Below are 21,440 nucleotides of genomic sequence, written 5' to 3'. Positions count from 1 at the left end.
TGCGCTAACGGATATAAGGAGCTTTTTCAACAACAAGGTGGGAGGAGAGTCCTCTCCAGTCAGACTGAGAGACTGATAACTACAGCTCAGGTGAGGTAAAGGACTCTCTGAGTGTTTAGATAGTTAACTTAGTCTAAGTTATCTCTGTGGGTCTCAAACGGTTTGGTCACCATTTATGTAAACACATATTTCCATTTGAGGGGGGAGTGATTAGTAAAATATCCATGAATAATAAAAAAAAATTAACTAGGTGAAAAAAGGCAAGATAAACTATTAAAACTTTTTGAGAGCTAAAACTAGTCTTTGCTGCTGCCTCAAAGAGGAGCAGGGGCAGAGGAGGGAGACAGGTGAGTCTGGTTCAGGAGCACACACACTCACAACTATAAATGAACCAAAAACAAATAAATAAACAAGTTTCAATGTTTTTTCATATTGGATATGGTATGTTATTGGTTATGGCCATGTTTTTATGATTTTATGATTATTTAAATGTATACAGTTATGTTTCATATGGGTGTAGTCTCTTTATTTCCCCCTCAAAATGCACCAGATTGGTGCATTTAAGTCCAACATTTAAAAAAAATAATCTTACCGAGGGGGGGGGGGGGGGGGGGCATGCTCCCGGACCCCCCTATAGGATTTGAGGTCCACCCCCACTTAAAATATGTTCACATAGGTTCCTAAATAGATTTGCACATTTTTTTAAATAGTAACCCATGTCCATATGTTTATTTTTGGGTAGTAGATTTAGAGGGCTATCACTACGGGCAGCAACGCTGTAAAAATTGACAAATAAATCCAGCAAAATGGCACAAAAAAATGGTAGTGGCCTGGCTGAGTGTATAATTCCCGGCCTGACTTATTGTCCCAGTCTGGCCCTGGGACTATGGCAGCGGCGTTCTGGATTAGTTGTAGTTTTTTACAGAGACCTGTAAATACACTATTGCAGTAATCAAGCCTGCTAAAAACAAAGGCGTGAACTAGTTTTTCAAGGTCTTGTTGAGACATGCATATTCTAAGTCTGGCTATGTTTGTCAGGTGATAGTATGCTGATTGAGTAATTGTGTTGATATGGGATTTGAAATTGAGGTCGGGGTCCAGAACTACGCCTAGATACTGACCATGCTACAGCAGTGAGCAGCAGAGGTGGGAGAGGTGGGGCTGGCTATGGCTTCATCGTTATCAGGAAATGATCGTATAGGCCCTAGGGTATACACACGGAGCCGTTTGCCCCCCCAGAGCGTTCCTTTTGCAGATCTATCCAACCGTCTATCTTGCAGATCTATCCAACCGTTTGCATTCTCGTGTAAACAGCACCTAAGTCATCTGCTATTATCCTGCTTGGTAGTTTCTAAAACAGGGAGACAAAGGAATTCCCCAAGGAAATACTGTATTTTCGACACCTATGTTTGTTTGGAGTTTTTTGGGTGACATCTGCGATCTTTAGTTATTTTTAAGAGATTGGCAAATTACCCACATTTAATGAACGTATACCCTATGCCTAGATAGAAATGTTAGAGGTGTCAAAATGTTTCTTAGAATGTGATAAAAAAAGAATCAAATTATGCTTTCACTGTGCCAGTTTCACGACTGACTGAAGGCTGTTTGGGTAATTTGTTGAGAACAAAACTGGCAAAACATAATGCACTATGATAAAGTCATATTGATCTACGATTATTGGCAAAAAAATGCAGTATGGGCAGACAATAGACATTAAAGGTGGGGTAGGTAATTTTGGAGAAACCAGCTCGAGTGCGCTAGAATTTGAAAATACTCAACCAGAACAAATCTGCCACTTCCTTACAGAGCCCCTCCTCCAACACACACGAACACGCACATGACCTATGAGGGCATGAGATAAGTTTGTGCACAGATGGAAGGCTGACAGGCAAGTAGGCTATCCAGTTATTTTAGCTGGGCCGGCTAAAATGATTGGTCGTGCTTTTTACAGTACTACAGCTTCCACTGATGACATTTTTTATGGATTTGTTGTCAAAGCACTTAATATATTCATTGCTATCGGGATGTTAAGAGCATTCCATGGAATATAACAAAAAGTGTATCTCGAGCCGGTTTTTGCCACCTTTAATATCATCAAATAATTTGACTTTTCTTGCAATATTAATACAACACAGTAGTTTTACTCTAATATTGTAATGACACAATACAATCCTCCTTTTAGTTATCCTCCATGTGATGATGAACCTTAACTGTCTGTGTCTTTATCTACAAAAATGCAACAAAAAAAGGGTTTGATTCTATTAATTTTGTCTTTTTTATTGCACTACAGATACCTGTGTAGCTTCAGATCTGAGTTGTCTTATTAGTAAGCCTAATTTATACTTTTGTAGCAACACTATTTTTATATAATGGCAAAGAAAGGGTTCAGTATCTTTTCTTTTTTTCCTGTGTCATATGTGGCAGCACTCTTCAATATTTCTTGAAAACATTACCCACTGTAGTATGTGACGTGTGAATAAACTCCAACTCTGTATCAACAACACTGTTGTGTAACTTCAGTTAAATACTTGTATCTATGTAGATTAGAAAGAGGTAAGATAAAGGATCTGCAGTATTTGATGAAGTATTAATCGTACAAAGGTCCGTTTTATACAAGTAGAAGTGTGTATTTACCTGGTAGTAGGCTGTCAGTAATGGCTACGCCTCTCTATTTCGACTGGTAGATCTCGGCAGACTGGCAACTTCAAAAGTAGCTCTCGGTTCAAAAAAAGGTTGGGCACCCCTGTCAGTTACTATCTCCTGGGTTATCTTAGATAAACTTCCCCCTTTACACCAGCTCAGATTTACTTTAAGTCACTCCCCAATTAATGGATCTGCTATCGTTTGTCGACAACATACAGCAGCCTCATCTTAAAAAGAAAAAAATGTTTAGTTTAGTGCAGAGAAATGCTTGTGCAATTTGCAGTCAGATATTTGTTTACAGTCCTAACTAAACTAGTGTTTGCTCAGAGCTACTGTGATGTATTTTGTCTTGAACCTCCATCTGCTAGTCCTTTATTTACGCATCTATCCCATCAATCCCTAATTTTCTGCAATGATTTGCTCACTGTTTGATTTTGGGTGCTCTTGGGCCAGAGTCTTTTTTGGATAGAGACAGTGTAGAAAGGTTGAGACAGAGGGGATGACATGCGTTAATGTTCCCAGGCCGAATTCGAACCTGGATCCTCCGTATGAGGACTGAGTCACAGTGATGCCCGCAGGGTACTCATTTTAAAATTCTCTCGATCTTTCTTTATGTCTTTTTCCAGCAATCCCTTATTTCTTTTTTTATCTCGGCCACACACCATCCTCCACACCCAAAGTCCTCCGTGTGCTGACACAGATGTTTGCTCTGATAGTTCATGCTAGCTGACCCATAAGGTTACCCCTCTGCCCCACCGGACGCTTCTGTTTGCAAACTGTGACAAAGTATCAGATTTACCCTTTTCTGTAGGTGCAGTCAGCGTGGAGGAACAGGGGACCTGGGCATGTTCTTCCATATTACCTATCACACCCCCATCACACCCCTTAGTGCACACATTTACTGACATATGAAGACATGCCTGCACGTGCTTACACACACACACACACACACACACACACACACACACACACACACACACACACACACACACACACACACACACACACACACACACACACACACACACACACACACACACACACACACACACACACACACACACACACACACACACACACACACACACACACACACACACACACACACACACACACACACACACTCACCAATCATACATTCCACGAAAACAGGGTGAGTAAAAGCCCTCTGTGGTTAGACTGCTGTTCTGAATTAAAGTCAGCCATGTCTGTCATGTCATTGAAGGACAAAGTCTTATTAAATTAACTTAAGCGATTTGCTAAAGTTGCTTCAAGGCACAGATTTATACTCACACAGATATCCTAATTAGCTAAATGATTCATTAATTTTGCCGGAGCTTTATTAAGGTAAAGTTAATGAAGGTAAGACTAATTAAGACATGATGAATCGACATGTCTGTTGCACTCATTAACATGTTATCTACTGCCTCTCCGTTATCGCTCTTATCTGCTTTTACAGCAGAATGGCGCCTGGAAATTAGGCATTAAAGTGTCATCCAACTGGTTTATCTTAGAGATTGACTTTAGCAAGGACTTCTGGGGAAGTTTTCTTTAGCTTTCTCAGTACTTTTACATTTCATCATCATTATCTTTTATTCAGTAACCATATCTTACAGGCTTGCAGAAAAGAGTGTTGCTTTAGCAGCATACTATATCTATAAAAGGTATGAAGTGGAAGGCTAGAACAAATCACAGAGCTTCCATTATCTTAAAACTCCCATCTAAGGCCCCGTCCACACGGAGACGAAAACGAACCGAATTCGGAGACGCTGTAGTACATATGCCGGGCCTGTAAGTGGCGCTGTACTTCTGCCACAAAATACACCAAAAGCAGCGAATAAGACCGATGATTATTATTATTATTATCATGGTCAGTAGCGTCTGGAGCACGAACGCAATCCTGTGATCCGCCATTGTTGTTGGCGAAACGCATCAGCAATGACGCGGTGGTGAGCCGGAGAGGTGGGGAGAGGCGGGGCTATGGCGTCATCGTTTTCAGGGAATGATCGTATAGGGCATACACACGGAGCCGCAAGCGTTTCGTCCTCAGACCTACCCACTTTGGGAGCCGTTATCAAAGTGTATCAGATTCGTGCTCCGAATCCGCGTTTCCGTGTCGGCCTCATGTGGACGAACCGTCTATACGATTGATACAACTGATATCGTCTCCATGTGGACGGGGCCTAAGAAAGATGTACCTGAGCTTGCTCTTGTGAAGCAACACACTCTCACTCCATAATCGTCCAGGAGCGACGTTTGGTCAGCGTCAGTGGCATGCAGTTGTGACGCTCCTAGGCTCCTTCAGCTTCATAAATCGACGCAAATAGCTTTCAACTGATTGCAATGTATTCCCATCTGCGGCGGGATTTGACGCTCATGGAAGCACGGCATTCGTTTGTGTCGGCTGCCCTTAAAGGCAATGTGAGCGTCCATTCTCGTTGGATAACGGAGAATTGTACATCCGGAAGTAAGTATTCCCCTTACTGTCGATTGATTTTACAGTGATATCTGCAATACTCATCGACTAAAAAACACCAGATTATCCTTGTTAATTACACAACATTGATTGGTTTAAATTGTGTGCAATGCTTTTGTATTTTTCCCCTTCGATTCGGAGAAACAAATATTTTTTCGGAGTAAAGGATGGTAGAATCAGGGAACTATCCCCAGAATCCCCAGCTATCGTTTGGACTACACCATGTGCTCTGTTTGACAAACCCCGTTTTTTTCACCATTCATTCCGATGGCTATGTCACGTGATCTTCAAATTTCTCCCTGCAGAAAAAAAAACATGGCCAAACTTCGTTCTATTCTCGGTGGAAAATGCCTATTTTAAAGTTAGTTTGGCCATTAAAATGCGTTTTGATGTCATTTGATGCGAGAAATATGAGTTGTTATTTCAGATTATGTGTGCAGTGGATGTACATGATCTTTAGTTTGCTAGTTATTACGAAGATTACTTCAGGAAATTGCGTCCATAGAACGTTTTCATTGTTACCAAGGTGGTTGCTCTAGGGACGCTGCTATCGATATTATTTCTGTTATGTTGTGTAACTGTTTAATGGTGTTATCTTTATTGCTACCCCCTTCCCCGTCAATGTATAGTGTTGGTCCACAGCGCAAACGTATTAGTTTAACAAAATCCGCATCTAAAGATACGTTATTTTCCCCTGTGCAATTCCAGTCTCACATCTCACAGCACATCGTCATTAACAAATACCGGAAACAGACCGAATTTTTTTTTCAAAAATAAAATAATACTTTATTCCGCGTGTGCTTGCTTTTCTCTTTGAAAGTCATCACATAACGGCATTGTAATACACGGTTCGGCTGCATTAAATATTACATATCTGCCGTAGTTCTGTATTTATAGAGCCCTGATGAGAAGACTTCTAGACAAACATGAGGAACTGAAAACGTGACGTGGATCATAAATATATCAGCCATTAAACAACATCTTACATTTCTTTTCACACAATACGTCTCCTTGCAGTATCAACACTAATTCGGCTGACTTTTATATTTGATCCAATTGGTAGATAGGCTGTATTTACACCATAAAGGTGCACAGCTGATATAAAGGGACACTTAGTGGTTAAAGCATGTTATTGAATTTCATTATTTTTATTATTAGATATTAATAGGATCCCTATAAAGTATATTCATTACTCGTTATTCTCTACTAATAGTTAATTAAAGACTGTATATAATGACTATTTTGCATATCCCTTTCAAGATTTCAAGATTTTCTAAGGTTTATTGACATATCATATAGGCCTACACAACTATGGTGTAGTTATGCATTGAATGAAAAACTTGGGTCGCAGGTTCCTCAATAGTGCATTACAAGACATCTATCAATATTTGTGCATACCTCCAGCAATGTTAACTATGTTGAAGCACTTCTTTTAACTGATATTATACATAATGTATTATACTCTTATAAGATGTATGTAGATATTTCATCTCCGGCCTTGTCAGGTATTGAACAATCAATAAATAAATATAAAACACAGAATTTGTGTGATTATACTAAATGATTTACAAATAAACACCACTGCATATTTACAACTGTTACACATGCTGATGTAACGCAAATGTTCCAACTTGGGATCAATAAAGTATATCTTATCTTAAAGGGAAATGGAAACACTTTTCAAACTGCTTTCCATGTGACAATATTACCATTAGGAAATGTATTTATCTAGTCTATTTCCAATGTAAACGATCGAGATACGCGAATTTACTTTTTGAAATACGTGCCTAATGACCATGGGCGCTTCCATTGCTCCGGGACTTTTCCAGTGACGTCACTGAGTGGGTACGGCTTCCTGGGCCAAAGCTCAATAACAAACAACATGGCGTGCAATGCACCAGTAGTTTACATTACAAGAAAACGGTCGTCGTCAGGAGTTTATTGTATTGCCCCAGGCTGCACAAATGGATTTTATACAAAGAAGGAAGAAGTACATTTCCATAGGCTGCCACTAAAGGATGAGAAGCTGCTCAAAGTCCAGTCTGGATGCCTGGTTCAATACAAAACATTGGATTTGAAGCCAGGATCTGTTCCCACAATATTCGATTTCTCAACGTATGCAGTCGGGAACACCGACCGTCCCAGCACGTCGGCCGCGCAAGACAATGACAGTGTCAACAAACGTGAAGTTCGAGCCACCAAACGAGTTGCTTCAGCTGCCGAGAGAGAGGTAAATATTGCAGCACTACCAGATTAATAGCTCACACATGTATTTACTGACACAGTGTGACCTTATTAATTAACGCAATCGCGTCCAAACTAAATGGTAGCTATTATTATGACGCACAATAGAGAATTGGGGGTGTTCTATAGCTCAACTAATTAAACTGGCATACACACGCTCATCTGTCGAAAACAGCCCTAAAAAGGCTAGTATTGCTATTGATGGATGGTATTGCAGGACCCAGAGCGCACGGAGCACAGAGCGGACAGCAGATAACGGAATTGCAGTTGTATTGCTTATAGATTATCAGAACATTTCAAAGGGGACACAGCCCCATTGGATATTAACCTATGGATTAACTACATCATCGTTTTTATCGTTGTAATGCCATTGAAGACCAGTTTAGACCAGACAATGAGGAAGGTAAGCCGTTAGCCTGGCGTATGTTAGTACCTAGCGCCACTTGTTTTGATGTACGTTTTTGTGGATAACCTCGCGAGTTTGTATCTTTCAGTGTTGAGGTGGGCACCGTTAGATTCTGTGTCTCCTTGCGATCATAAACGATGTGTTGGATGTGCGGCTAGGATAAGTAATAAGGGAGCTAGGAGTGATTTTCGGTGCAGTAATAGGTTAGCATTTTCGCTCGGGCTAATTCAGAGGCTCACTGTTAGCATTGTGTTTTTTAATTTTTTTTATTCCGGATCGTATGCCACTCTATTCGACCGAATCGGTTCATAAGCATAGGCCATGGGATGCCTGGTAACTGTAGATGCTTCCACATCAATGTCATCTCCCGACGAATAGTCAAATTCATCGTTCAAAACGTCGATCTCATTGCAAAATTCCTCCATCGCTGCCATATCTGCTACGTTGTGTTGACTTCCGGTGGAGCGAAAACACAGCCAGTGACGTCACCATTTGGGACTCTCCTAATGGCGGCGGCCTGGTCCCGGAATTCCCCACCCGGCCGGCGGATAATTAATTTTCTTTTGGCGAGTAATATCATATACAATAAATATTACGATCAATATCCATTGTAAAATGAATAAACTACCGGAATATTATAACTGTAATTGGTGTTTCCTTTCCCCTTTAAGCTGATCGATGGCTACTGCCATATTTGCAAAATTTGCCTCTGAACCTTGACACGTGCATGTTTCAGGCTTATCAATTAATGTAATGTTATCAATTAACAACAGGGGTCACAAACATAAGACCAGCTGTTAAATAAAGCTCTTCTGACCTTAGCTGGCATGTGTGTATCTTAAAGGGAAATGGAAACACTTTTCAAACTGCTTTCCATGTGACAATATTCCCATTAGGAAATTTATTTATCTAGTCTATTTCCAATGTAAACGATCGAGATACACACATTTATTTTTTGAAATACGTGCCTAATGACCATGGGCGCTTCCATTGCTCTGGGACTTTCCCAGTGACGTCACTGAGTGGGTACGGCTTCCTGGGCCAAAGCTCAATAACAAACAACGTGGCGTGCAATGCACCAGTAGTTTACATTAAAAGAAAACGGTCGTCGTCAGGAGTTTATTGTATTGCCCCAGGCTGCACAAATGGATTTTATACGAAGAAGGAAGAAGTACATTTCCCCAGGCTGCCACTAACGGATGAGAAGCTGCTCAAAGCATGGGTTATTTCCATGAAACGGTCCGATCCGCCGCTGAATCAGTACGCACGTGTGTGCAGCGAACACTTTAAAAATGACGATTATGTCCACAAAATGAGGTTTGATGAGTCTGGATGCCTGGTTCAATACAAAACATCGGATTTGAAGCCAGGATCTGTTCCCACAATATTCGATTTCTCAACGTATGCAGTCGGGAACACCAACCGTCCCAGCACGTCGGCCGCGCAAGACAATGACAGTGTCAACAAACGTGAAGTTCAAGCCACCAAACGAGTTGCTTCAGCTGCCGAGAGAGAGGTAAATATTGCAGCACTACCAGATTACTAGCTCACACATGTATTTACTGACACAGTGTGACCTTATTAATTAACGCAATCGCGTCCAAACTAAATGGTAGCTATTATTATGACGTACAATGGAGAATTGGGGGTGTTCTATAGCTCAACTAATTAAACTGGCATACACACGCTCATCTGTCGAAAACAGCCCTAAAAAGGCTAGTATTGCTGGACTAGGTGTTCAATGGATGGTATTGCAGGACCCAGAGCGCACGGAGCACAGAGCGGACAGCAGATAACGGAATTGCAGTTGTATTGCTTATAGATTATCAGAACATTTCAAAGGGGACACAGCCCCATTGGATATTAACCTATGGATTAACTACATCATCGTTTTTATCGTTGTAAAGCCATTGAAGACCAGTTTAGATCAGACAATGAGGAAGGTAAGCCGTTAGCCTAGCGCATGTTAGTACCTAGCGCCACTTGTTTTGATGTACGTTTTTGTTGATAACCTCGCAAATTTGTATCTTTCAGTGTTGAGGTGGGCACCGTTAGATTCTGTGTCTTTACGATCATAAACAATGTGTTGGATGTCCAGCTAGGATAAGTAATAAGGGAGCTAGGAGTGATTTTCGGTGCAGTAATAGGTTAGCATTTTTCGCTCGGGGCTAATTCAGAGGCTCATTGTTAGCATTGTGTGTTTTCTTTTTAAAAATAAATGAAAAAGATCTGTTAAATGAGTTTTTTCCCGTTATATGGATATCAAATATTCATAGTTTATTAAATATTAAGGTTCCTTAGACGTTGTTTCCTGCAAATGACGCGATTTCGGTTCCGTGGGGTTTAAGAGGATAACAGAGTATGTTTTTAAAAAAAATAAAATAATTTTTATCATTTTCCGATGGCATCACCACACAATTGTTACATGTACACCAATCTATGTTGTCCATTCGTCCCGGGTTTTGAGCAACATCTTCTTCCTCTGAGACCGAGTCGGTACTGGAACTGGTGGTATCCCACTCGGCGAGTTCAGAACCGTCGGTACTTTCGGCGGATTCCGGATCGTATGCCACTCTATTTGACCGAATCCGTTCATAAGCATAGGCCATGGGATGCCTGGTAACTGTAGATGCTTCCACATCAATGTCATCTCCCGACGAATAGTCAAATTCATCGTTCAAAACGTCGATCTCATTGCAAAATTCCTCCATCGCTGCCATATCTGCTACGTTGTGTTGACTTCCGGTATGGATACCCGGAGCGAAGACCCACCCAGTGACGTCACCATTTGGGACTCCCCTAATGGCGGCGGCCTGGTCCCGGAATTCCCCACCCGGCCGGCGGATAATTAATTTTCTTTTGGCGAGTAATATCATATACAATAAATATTACGATCAATATCCATTGTAAAATGAATAAACTACCGGAATATTATAGCTGTAATTGGTGTTTCCTTTCCCCTTTAATGCTGCCCATTATGTGCACAAGCAATTTTCACCCATTTATTAATTATATGTTTTAAATTTGAGTGTTTCCTATCCCCTAAATCTCCAGGGATGTACACAGTTTAATACTGGCAACTTCTTATTATGGGAAATACGAAAACGTCTTTTAAAACTACAACTCCCAGTAGAGACGTGCCATAGATAGAGAACATGTTGCGAAACACAATAGCCAGCATGTGTAGTTCTGGGGACGGGGTGGGGGAGGGGGGCGACGCGGTGGACCCGTTCAAATCCAGTTTTGGACAGTCTGCCGTGGTTCCATCCCATTTCAAGTGCTGTTCGAGGCTCGGCGTAACCCTCGGAGCACACTCTCCAATCACAGAGCTTGAGGACTATCACAGGGTTTGTCAAACAGAGCACATGGTGTAGTCCAAACGATAGCTGGGGATTCTGGGTAGTGTAGTGTCTTCTGCCATCCTTTACTCCGAAAAAATATTTGTTTCTCCGAATCAAAGGGGAAAAATACAAAAGCATTGCACACAATTTAAACCAATCAATGTTGTGTAATTAACAAGGATAATCTGGTGTTTTTTAGTCGATGAGTAGTGCAGATATCACTGTAAAATCAATCGACAGTAAGGGGAATACTTACTTCTGGGTGTACAATTCTCCGTTATCCAATGAGAATGGACGCTCACATTGCCTTTAAGGGCAGCCGACACAAACGAATGCCGTGCTTCCATAAGCGTCAAATCCCGCCGCAGATGGGAATACATTGCAATCAGTTGAAAGCTATTTGCGTCCCTTTATGAAGCTGAAGGAGCCTAGGAGCGTCACAACTGCACGCCACGGACACTGACCAAACGTCGCTCCTAGACGATTATGGAGTGAGTGTGTGTTGTGTGAAGAGGCGATTGATCCAATAGTTAGCTAACTGTGATTGGTGTAAAGCCACCAATCTCACATGGATAATCTGGGGAAGACACTGTAATTGGCCTTCATGAAAGGATAATATAAACATTTAAATGGTAATATTGACTATGGTAAACATTTGGTGTGGCTAATATTGCAGTTTCCAGATATAATAAACACCCCACTGTTTACATTAATAACCAGATAGGATCTATTTTGCTGCCGAGTGAGATTGTCAGAGTACACTAAACCAGGGGTTTCCAGTCCCCGGTCCGCGGACCGGTACTGGGCCGCGGAGGTGTTACTGCCGGGCCGCGAAATAGCTGTGAGTTTATCGTAATATTTGCAGAATTATAAATATATACAAATATTTTATCATAATATTTTTTTCAAAAAGTGTTTAATTTTCGCACCTATACCAGTCATGTTATTTCATCCTGTAGCCTAGTTAATCTTTCACCAGAAAACCGTTGAAAATGGCTTTTATGATGTTCCGAGGGATTCGGCGGCTCAGCCTGGTCTCAGCCTCTCGTGCGCACGAGAAAGTTACCGGTGCGCCAAGTAGGAAGAGGAGCGTACAGGAGACAACCGTTTAATTGCAGACTCCTTGCTGCACTTGTAATTGGTACATTCATTTTGCACAACCAATAAACAATTGCACAACTTTAAGTGGTAAAAGTTGTAAAAATGACTTGGCAAATCCCTCTTTCCATATGTTATTGAGACAACTGCATTAGCACAATGTTTCCCAACATTTGAATCCTATGTATATTGCTCCATTGTCAAAACGGTCAAAACGCACAGCCGTTAAGCAAATCAGTGTGACTCGTTGAGTGTGATTGGTAAAAAGGACATTTGACAATTGATAATAGTTATCGAACTGTGTGGCAGTGCGTGGTGCCTTAAGTAAACTTTGTAGACAACACAGCCTGAGGGTTATTTTATTCTCCTTTACCTTGTTTAGGAAGGGGAGGTGGCAGACCTTAGAGCAGAGTGTTATAATGACCCCGATGTCCTGAGGTGAGTTTAACTCTGTTTTGAGAAGACTCTCTAAGTGTGCCATTAATTCCCGCTCCTCCCCCTCATATTGCCGACCTTCCTCCCCATGGAGTGCAGGGTGAAGAGGTGGGGCTGGGTTATTATAAGCCTGTCTGTGCAGGTGTGAGTGACAGCAGTCAAAAGGTCACTATGGTTTCAAAAGCCTTTGTAATACCTCACTTTCCAGTTAAATATAAGTCAGCGAGTGTTGGTAAAGAAAAAAGGAAAAAGCTGAAAGAAGCTGTGGCAATTTTATAAATAATATTATATACGATATTATGGGGCAATATCATAAATAAGCATGAGTGTTTGTTCATAACATTGTTATTGTTCTGAGGTGCAATATGGTCGCATGTATCCACAGGGCCGCCCTTTTCCACTTCTTTTCATTTACTGCAAACCCCTTCCCAACACAATATTGTATGCAGCATGGCAGACCACAGACTGGAGAGAGGGAGCCAAGTACGATAACACACTGTTGCGGCTTTGGTTAATTACTCAATTTAACAATGAAGCTAACATTGTGTTCTCAATTATGCTTTGTTACATGTATAAGCAAAGTGTGTCCATTTTCCACTCAATTTGACGATTTTAAACAAACGAGGCCAACTATTCAGTACCAGGTTTGGCCCTGGGCTAGTTTATAATACACCTCAAAAGAAGGCATATAATTAACAGTTGAGAGTGTGAAGTTAATCGTTGAGTGGCCCAGACCAAGCAAGGAGGCAGAGGCAGAACGTCCAAAAATATAACCCAACGTGGGCATTTATTAAAATCATGGGCACAACGTTCACAGCTTCAATCCTGCTGTTCTCCTTGCACACGTCCTGCAGCCACAAGGATCTCACACACACCCAGCCCTCCCAACAGACAGGGAAACAGAGCCTAAATACACACACTCTAATCAGCACAACAAGACACAGGTGAGGGGGGAGGAGACAACACAGGACACCAGGTGCACACAATCATCAGCCACAGACAACATATACTGTGCAATCACGCTAATAAAGTGCCATATTACCCGGCCTGAAGCCGTCAGTCCATAGTGACGAAGTTACCTTCGTCACAGAGAGAGAGAGGAATGTGTTTTATACAGAGTGATTATTCACATACAGATGGCTTTATTTAGCAAAAACTTTAAACAATGAGTGCTGATGAGTACTAGATTAGAAAATGAAGCGCTCGTTAACAATCGTTTAAACCCATGTTTACAAGTGATCATACTCAATGGATCCATCATAATGATAAAAACAAAATGATGCATTGATACAATGTTTTCCAATCAGACACATGAAAGATGCAGAGCACTGTGGTATGATTACAGATGGCAGGTTGGGCACTTTGACCCTGTTTGGTCGCGGTCAGTGGGGCAGAGCCATTGAATACCGAGGCTAAAGGGGCTTAGGTCGTAATACAATTACTGTGCGTGTCAGGATGGTTTTCTGAGTTTGTGTTTGGATGCAATCAGCAGCATTAAAAGAATGTGTTCGTCCACTCTAACAGCGGCTGCCTTCATCTTTGATCACCCATGGGTCACTTAAGAATGTACATCTATGGGAGCCGTGATGAGGCGTCCAAGCAGAAGAACATGAGGCCTGAATGAGGATGAGATAAAGGGATTACAAAAAGGAAGGTTGAATACATGATATTTTAGACTCAGAGAGCAGTGGCTGTGTTGTGTGTGATGCCTGGCAGAGACTGGTGTCTGACTAATGTGGCGTAATACACTGGGAAGCAGGGCCAAGGGTTCCATCCTGGGCATGAGTTTCTGGGTTGGAGCTTCTGCTTAATTTGACAGCTGGACCATTTTCCCCACATATTTTCACAGAAGAGGATGCTGTGAGCTTCTCTTCTCATAAGAATTCTGCTCTCCTCTTTGCGCCTCCTAAGGTTTGCTTGCCCAGTATTAGCATTACTTCAGAGTGTTTGCTATCAGTCCTGTAATCAGAGATTGAGAGATGGATATGTGTTGTTTCTCTCTTACCTCCAGGTAACAGCTTTTCTCACTCGACCATGACAAGCCCGGCAGTTATTGATACTTTAGCTAAGGGGGTCATACAATAATACCCCCTTCTCTTACTGCAGGTTGCAGGGGTTGTCCCTACCTAATTTAGAGCAGTCGTCAGTGAGTGCCTGTATTAACTTACAGGAATGCAGGCTTCCTACTCAGAATGAGAGCCTAAACACACTGTCCTTTCATGATGACTTGTTTTTGTCTGCAGGGCACTCATTTTGATAAATGCTTTTATGCGACATGATATTGGATCCGGTAAAAACATGTTTCTAAGAAATGTAATGCAGGGCTCAGATTATGGTGAGGCCTTTACAAAAGGAACATGCATCATAAATGTTATTTACGAGCTGGATGTTAACAGTCTTGTTAAATGTATATACCTGGCAGACTGCAGCAGAGGTTACAGCTGTGTGTCTACAAACATACCTGGACATACCTTGAAGGACAGAGGTGGAATGACTCGGTGGAGTTGTCATTTTGTACACTGACATTGTTTTAATAATATCTAAATGGATAATATAGTTGTACCATAACCCGTTATCATAGCCAACATTTCTAAATGATCAATTCATAGTCCATCATCATGAATCTATAGATTGATTTTATAATACACAAAAAATGATGTTTCGAGATGGTTTAACAAACATTATTAACCAATAACAAAGTGTTAAAAGTAGATTGTCATTATTGTTTATAGATGTGTTAAAAACTATTTATAAAAGGTTTACAAATGTTTTGGTAATAATTAACGCACATACTTTATAATAAATACATTGTTGAAATATATGAAACATACACCTTTGCAATAATATAAAGTATAACTTTATTAATTATTATGTAACAGTCTTACTTTTCTTCGTATATACAAGTAAAAAAACTCTATAGTTAATCCACTATAATTTTTTAATTTTTTTAATATTATAAACTTAAAGTGTTGACATTTTTCTGAATTCTTAAAAATGCAAATAGGAGTGTACAATGGTACATTTAGAGCCAGCACCTTGGCTGAATGGACAGGATGAAAACGTGTTGTGTCACATTTCTGCTACGTGTCCAGCAATAACCAAAATGAGGTGCAATTTCCTCTTGACTATTTACTGTGGAATTATTGGTGTTTTATCAACCTCCCTGGAGCCTCGGCAACGTGAGGTTCGAGCTGGAGTTACAGAACGCTGGAAGTGTCTGGATGAGTATTGACTGACAGACAAAACAGGGGCACAGAGCTGTGAACCAGAAAGGGAGGAGCGACAGAAGACATGATCCAGAGTGTGTTTTCTTTTGGTTTTATAAGGGGCAATGTGGGCTGAAACAGGAGACCTTTCCCCGGGTCTCATAATGACCTGCGAGTGATGCTTCTCACTTCAGGTATTGTTAAGAGCTGATGAAGCCTTCCAGCCCTGCAACAGGACGATAATGACTCCTCACGAAGATATTGAACAGAGTGAACACAGTGTTGATTGATGTGCATCTGTATACCTGGGTTATTCTCTTTCTTCAAAAACATCAAGTGATAAATGATCCTGTCTCTGGTCCTCTCTCTCCCACCTGTTTCTACTCCTTTAACTTCCTTTTTGTCTTCAGTTTTGTTCCATGTTTTGTCCTCCCTCTCTTCCTCCGTCTTTTGTGGCCCTCAGTGATTTAGAGTAGGTAGATTGTATTCAGTCAGGACAGAACAGGCCAAGGCTGAATGGGGATTATCAGGTTTATATCAGAGTCAAGGTTCCGATTGAAGGTATACATCTGGGTGGAAGGATGGAGGCTCATGGATTCCTTCTGTTTGACCTCAGCTTAACACCAGAAGCCCCATTAAAAAAATATGCCCCAGATCGATCGATCAAGCCCAACCTTCCCCTGGACTCCCCCGCTATTGACAAGGTCAGTAAATCCATCGTTAGATGTCAGAACGCACAATGTTTATGGGCTCAAATGACACTGCTGATGTGCACATTCAGGGGTCAGCCGCGGCAAGCAGGGCAATTTCATTAGAATGCACAAGGGAGCATTACAAGGACATTCAACGTGAATAGTCTGTGTGGATAACAGCAATCAATGCACTAATGTTCTTTTCATCATCATCTTTATTCATTGAGACAAATATATGACCAAAGAAAAATCTGTCTTTGACACTGGAGACCCTCAGTGTTGGTTTCAGTGTTCTTTGACCAAGCAGTTTAATGTTGCCTAGACTTAGTCAAACCTTAATAGGTAGAACACTTTGATAACACTCCTATAAATTATATTGTTCATGTTCATATGGATCATTTCAAAGGGAACCGACAAACAAGGCTGTCCTGCTGATTGGGAGGGACTAGAAGAAGCACTCTGACGCATCTAGAAGGATGATTTCAACATTTAGCCCTGGTCAGTTGTTTTTACTTTGTTTTCAGGCTACTGGAGTTACAGGCTTAGAGGTTAGGCTTAACCTAGAGTGACACTGCGTCTTAGCTAACCCCCTTAGTTTATGATCAAAGACTCAGCGGGGATGTAATCCCAAGTCTCCAGTATTTGTTTTTAATTAAGTCTCACCTTTGACTTATGTGTTAGTCAAATTTGTTTGACTAACACATTTGTGTTTATTTTTTTTAGTAAAACCATTTGAGAATTTTTAATGTTGATTATTATTCTAGACTCTGTTTGAGACAGGCAAGCTGGGAAATATTCATCTGTCCTGCTGTCTATCAGCAAGTTGGATTTTCATTTTAAAAACAGTAGCTCCTGTGTGTTCATGGCACTGCCCACAATGAGGGGGAAAAAACGTTTGAGTCAGTTATATGTTTCCCTAAAATAAGTTATTGTTATGTCTATTTCCAAAAGGTATACTATTACATGCTGGGCAATGGTTTAGTGCTTTATGGTTTTCTTTTTCTCTCTTTTTTCTCACTTTTTCCAACCCACACCTTGAGATTTTTAGGGCTTATTGTGGTAACCATCAGAAGTGTGACTGAGAAACAGAAAGTGAAGTATATGGTCATGTCAATTCAGTTTGTTATAGCGTGAAGGAAATGAACTGTGTGATGTCTGGACCGCTGTCACTCGACTGAGCTGAGTCAATAAACAGCAGCAGTGATGAGTTTCAGCTTGTCTGTCTACACCACACACACACACAGGCACACACACACCCACACACACACACACACACTTCGCTAAAACAAAATGGTATTTTTCTCTCATTATACCCTCTCCCTCATCCCTGGAAACCAGACTCTGCTCTGAAACATAAACTTTGCAACGTAGGTGTTTTAAATCTCAAGTTATTTATTACTTTTGTACATTAAATATGCAAACGGCAGCAGTTTTACAAACCTTGTTAATTTATGGGACAGATTATAGATGTAATGTTGGAGTAAAGATAAGGTATATGAAAGGAGTTTCCATAATATGCAGATTGTATTCAGGTGGAATTCTGCAGGTTTCATTGTCAAAAATTAATTGGTTGTACACTTTCTATTTGGAGTATAATAAGAGGCTTTTTTCTTAAATAAAGTGTGTTTTTAAATAATGCCTGCATTTTTTGTTGAGTTGTAGCACTTTTTTGTTCTCTCAGGGTTAGTGCAGACAGTCATCAACCAGCCATTCAGTAAGAGACATAGTTTACCATCTCCAAACTCAGTTTATAAAAGGATATTTGGAAAAGGTCATTGAGGATCATATAGAGCAAGTGTGATGGTTTCTTTCTAAGGAAGCACGAACATTATTCCCCATTCAGTGCATTAATAGAAAGCTTAAGCAAACATGGTGCATGACTTGAGCTGGTCTGGTTTTTATCCCCCATTTATAAAACCTCAGTTGGGACACATACAGTTTAGAACAGGAGCTGATTCACCATGATAACAGATCTCTATAAAGGAACACCCCCAGAAGCCTATAAGCATGCAAAGTCTGTAGGAAATTAAACATGTCTGCCAAGTGGTGCTGCACAATGTTAAGAAGGAGCTTGGAACAAAAGTGCTTAGAGAGGATACCTTGCAATGAACCCCCCCTAAGGCAATTCTGAGCAAACCATAGCCAGGTCCATAGCCTTTACTGCAGCTAACCCTGCGCTCTTACCCCCAAGAATGAAAAAAAGTATCACATTATATTAACACTGTGGCTTTAAGGGATCAAAGGTTCTGCTCCCAAGTGTAATATTTGTTGTAGATCACCCACTCTACTCTTTGTCTGTACTGTTTTCCACATCGTTAAGAGGTTCCTTATTTTAAATACCATTTTGTCTTAGATTACTTTTCAGCCGATAATGTTTTGACACATTTTATATGAGTGTACTGTATGACTGAGAAAGGTGTTGTCACAGTCCTTGTTTGTGTAATCGCTGGATGGCTTCACTTGAGTCAGAGAGAGGCTTTTGTTGTTCCCCGTGGGGTTGAGAAGCAGGTAGCCTAAAGGTTGAAATATTGATGGATGATGATAAATTAATGTGGCTGGTGAAAGAGTGATGCACTTCCAAGCAGACGCTGCGTCTTCTGATATTACTGTTAATGCCCATATGGGGTAAACTGCTAACGCTTTTTTGTTCATTTGTAGTTTTATTTGAGAACGCTTTATGACAAAGCTTCCCATGTTGATATATTTCCAGGATATGTTTGTGTTGATATGTAAATGTAATGTGATGTGATGTCATGATATGAACTGGCAAAATGCATACTCTTAGGTTTGCAATAGTGGACCCTCTTGTTATCGCAATAAGGGTGTGGTTGCTTCAGTGTGAAGACGATGCACTGTTCTTAGTAATTTATTCATAGCTCTGAGGTTGTTGCTGTATTTTAATCCATTTTTCATGAACAAAGAGTAAATCACCAACAGCATGTAGTTTATTCAGTCATGAATAGTGCACAACATACTCTGTCTATTTATGCCATACTCTCATGAGTCTGCTTACATAGAGGAGTTGGAGTGGAAAATAGTTGATCCACCTATTGTTAGATGGGAGGGATGGCAGATATGCTCAAATATGATTACACTCAGCCACAAATATTAATAATACTGCTGTCCAGACATGATGTGTTTTTCTTGTCTCCCCGATGCCCCTGGGGTAAGTTGGTGGGTACTTGATCCATATTGGCTAAAGGAAGGTATAGAAAGGTCTTACTTTTACCCTTCATACCAAGACCTGCTGGCTCACACAGCTAGCTTCCATCATTGCATTTTTGTGTATGTTTTATGCCAATAATAAGCACAATGCCAGTACGTCAGTCCTGTCCTAAGCAGCGACCTAATATCCATGGCAGTGGGGCCAAACTGCGTCACTGCTTCGTATATCTCATCTCGTCTGATGGATTAGAACAAAATGTCATGCAATGCACAGCAATGCTCGTATGGTGATTTATTCCACTCATTGGAACGGAAGACAGATGGAGCATGAATACCTTGACGAATCATTTTATGAAACCATTCCTAAAAGGCTATTCAACACTTGAACCTGTAATATTACTCTTGATAGTTTTTATTCATGAAATTCCTTTTTTTCCCCCTAGCATGCTGCCTGTTCAAGTCACTCAGTGCTGCCTGTTGTGAAGCTAATCCTAACTACAGCTGGGTGGGTGGATGCAGGGGTGAACTATGCAGGCCGGTATTGTAAAGGGAAGGTGGGCGGCAAATGTGGTTAATTTGCTTGTCTTGGGCTTGTGCTCAATTTTGCTGAGCCAAATCCTCTCATTTAGGGGATTATGTTCCCGGGCTTGTGGTGAGTAGGTGGAGGTCAGAGATGATGAAACAGAAAAAGAGGGTGAATGGACAGAGGAATGGAGAAAGTGATGGAAGGGGTTTTTGGTGTGGGGTATACTACAGTAGATGTAGTGCGATGGATAGACATGGCAGCAGATGGGGGTTAATGTATGCACTGGTGTGGATTGGGGGGATGTGATGTTTAGAGGGAGGCAAAAGAGGAAAGCAGCTTGTGTGTGAGGAGATCTGAGGGTTGGGGGTGTACTTGTGCGGGCAGGGGGCGTAGTGAGGTGGGTCGAGTATTGTATAAGGAGGGCTGAGTGAACTCTGATGGGGGGCTCCAGCTTTCAAAAAGGTATCGACAGATCCATTGCCCATTCAACTCCACAGGCCTGATCAGCCAAACATACCATATCTCCCACAATGTATCCCCCTCGATCCTACCTCACTTGCATAGGAGCTGATGAACTCTGAGATGGTCAGAGTACTCTGGGCCCTCTGTCTCAGTGAATAGGAGAGTTTAGACCATGAGGCTGAATTGGTGCTTCAGAGAAGGGCATGCTCCTTCAAACACACAACTCCCTTTGGGCTTTGTAAAAACCTGCACATAGTCAAGGACGTGTCCCTGTTTTTTATTGGACCAATGTTATTCAGTGTCTTTTTGAACCATAGCTAGGTTGAGAGGTGACAGGCAAAGGAAGACATTATACAAGACTAGGGCTGAAGAAAATGTTGAGTCAAAGTTACACGCCCGTACAACTTTTTTTCTGGACATTCAAATATAACTTGCGTTTTGAGGGTTCGTCAAGAGCAAGGCTGAATTAGAGAGAAGTTAGGAGAATTGCATAGCGTGGGAGTTAGAATAGTGTGAACTGAGGGGGTTCAGTGGGGTTCAGAAAAGTGAAGAACACTTGAGTTAGAAGCACTAAATAACTCCCTTATGACTGGAACTGGGAAATTCTCACCAATGTCTTTTTTCCTTTTTAAGGAGACGGCCAGGATGATTTAACTGCCAAATGTTAAGTCTGCATATGCATTTTTCACAAGAATCAAGCAGAATCACAAGTGACAGTTAATCAACCAAGCTCTTAGATGGCAATA

This window comes from Pseudochaenichthys georgianus, chromosome 6 (assembly GCF_902827115.2).
Source record: "Pseudochaenichthys georgianus chromosome 6, fPseGeo1.2, whole genome shotgun sequence".
Classification (NCBI taxonomy): domain Eukaryota; kingdom Metazoa; phylum Chordata; class Actinopteri; order Perciformes; family Channichthyidae; genus Pseudochaenichthys; species Pseudochaenichthys georgianus.
Note: the sequence above shows the minus strand (reverse complement) of the source record.